This window comes from Elephantulus edwardii, unplaced genomic scaffold (assembly GCF_000299155.1).
Source record: "Elephantulus edwardii isolate Elephantulus edwardi_28Jun2011 unplaced genomic scaffold, EleEdw1.0 scaffold00013, whole genome shotgun sequence".
In the NCBI taxonomy this organism is placed as follows: Eukaryota; Metazoa; Chordata; class Mammalia; order Macroscelidea; family Macroscelididae; genus Elephantulus; species Elephantulus edwardii.
In genome coordinates this window covers 30,328,137-30,330,750 of record NW_006399763.1, presented here as the reverse complement: position 1 = coordinate 30,330,750, position 2,614 = coordinate 30,328,137, and positions in this window count along the sequence as shown.

Sequence of the window (2,614 nt, the reverse complement as noted above, 5' to 3'; positions counted from 1 at the left end):
AAAACTGTTAACTATCTCAGTCTCTTCACCATCCATACTGATGCTGCCAATTGGCCCAGTGGTGAGAATCTTTGTTTTCTTGATGTTGAACTTCAATGCATATTGAAGACTGCAGTCCTTGATCTTCTGCAGCAAGTGATTCAGGTCCTCCTCAGTTTCAGCAAGCAGAGTTGTGTCATTGGCATAACGCCAGTTGTTGATGAATCTTCCACCAATCCTGATGCAACAGTCTTTTAGTAATTTATGAGTGTCGTAATCTTTGGTTCAGGGATCTCTGGTGGCCTAGTGGCAAGAAGCAGGGCTGCAATCCTGAAAGTGTACAATTTGAATCGACCAGCTGTTTCATGGGAGAAGGATGGACAGTAGTATCCTCCTGTGTGTTATCTGCCTCTGAAAACCCTCTGCAGGGTCAGCTACAGGCCAGTTCCAACTTGACAGTACACAACAACAACAATCTTTTGTTTTTCATTCAGCAATATAACAACACATCCATTTTTGAGGTCTGGAGGAATGGCATGTCTATTTTCAATCTGTGCCATATGGGTTTCCCCATTTCAGACCCCATCTCTCCCCATCCTTCAATAAACATTTTATGTAAGCAAATGCAGTGTTACTCAATGACATTATTTCTTTGGATATGTTATGAAGTACGCAGTTTTTCAGGTCCTGGTATATACTGGTGGATATGCAGAGTTGCTGGACATGTGCAATTCTTATTCTTCTCCACTACTGTTATAAATGGCTGCTCTTTACCAAGATAAGAGTTGTTAGTTATGATTTAATTGGCTTCAACTCATGGCCTCATGATATATAACAGAATGAAAAACTTTCTCTTCTGGTACTATCTCCACGATCTTTGACACATTGAACCCCATTTCGAGGCCATTGTGCTAATCGTTTTCATTATATAGTTGAGGGATTTACTCATTTTTGCTAAGTGAGACTTCTTCATTAGACATCCTTTTGAGCGTATTCTCTTTTGCTGGCCTTCCACATTTCCCAGTATGATGTCATTTTGAAAGGACTGAACTCTTCTGATAACATACCCGAAGTATGTGAAGTGAAGCTTCATCATCCTCGCCTCTAAAAAGCACCATTTCACTTCCTCCATGACAGACTTGTTTATTTTTTGAGCAGTCTATGGAATACTCAATACATTTTTTTCAACATTACAATACAAAGACATCAATTCTTTTAGTTATTATCCAATTTTCAAATGCATAGGAAACAATTGAAAACACTGTGACTTCGATCAGCCATTCTTTAATCTTTAAAATCCTACCATTACTCTTTAGCACTTTGGAGAAATCCTCATAAGAGACTGTTCCAATACAACAAATACTTTGATTTCTTGAGTGCTACTACTAAGGTGTTGGTTGTGGATCCAACTAAAATGAAATTGTTGACAACTTCAGTCTTTTTTCAATCTATCAGGATTTTGTATTTTGATCCAGTAGTGAGGGTGTTTGTTTTCTTGATTTTGACATGTGAACCATATTGAAGTCTGTGTCTTTGATTATTTGTAAGTGCTTTAAGAGTTCTTCACTTTCATAAACAAAGTGTGCCATCTGCATAACTCAGGGTGTTGATGCCTCTTCCTTTGTACTTCTTGCCACATTTTTTTAATAATCTACCTTTTTGAAAGATTTGCTTAGTCCATAGATTAAATAGGTATGGAGAAAGGATCCAACCCTGAAACAAATTTTTTTAGATTTTAATCATGCAGTGTTCCCCCATTTGTTCATAAACTCCTTTGTGGTTTATGTATACATTTTGCATGAGGACAATTCTGTTTGTGGGATTCCCTTCTTCCTCAATGTTGGTTATAATTTGTTATGATCCACATAGTCCTTTGTATAATCAATAAAGCACAAGTGTTCTCTGCTTTCAGGAAGACTTATCTGACATCAGCAATGATATCCATTTTCTAAATCCAGCTTGAATTTTCTGTCAGTTGTACTGTTACGACTATTTTTGAATCATTTTCAGCAGGATTTTTCTTGCATGTCTTTTCAACAGACATTACATTAGATATAGATTCTGGATGATGAGCGCTTCAAGTTGGAAGACATTAAAAAATTAGGATAATCAGCTGTAAACATCCATTAGTAATTAGAACATGGAATAATAAATAAAGTGTGAATCGAAGAAAATTGGAAGTTGTAAAAATAAAATGTAATGAGTGAAGATTGACAGTCTAGACATTAATGAGCTGTGATGGATTGGCTGGCCTCTTGGAAACAGACAATAATATGATTAACTATGTTGTAAAAGACAAATAGAAGAGAAACAGTGTTGTATTTATATTCTAAAAGATAATATCAAAATCTATGCTGAAGCACAATTCTGTAAGTGATATTAAATTATTTATATGCATACAAGCAAGATCTGTTAATACAACTATTATTTGAATATATGCACCAACTACTAAAGATAAAGATAAAAGGAAATGAAGTCTTTTATCAATTTTTACAACCTGAAACTTTAATCAAGATGCATTCACAATAATTGTTGACTGAAATTAAAAAATTGGAGACAAAGAAGAACTAGTAGTTGTAAAATACTGTCTTGGTGACAGAAATGAGTTTGAAGATAGGATGATACAGATAATAGA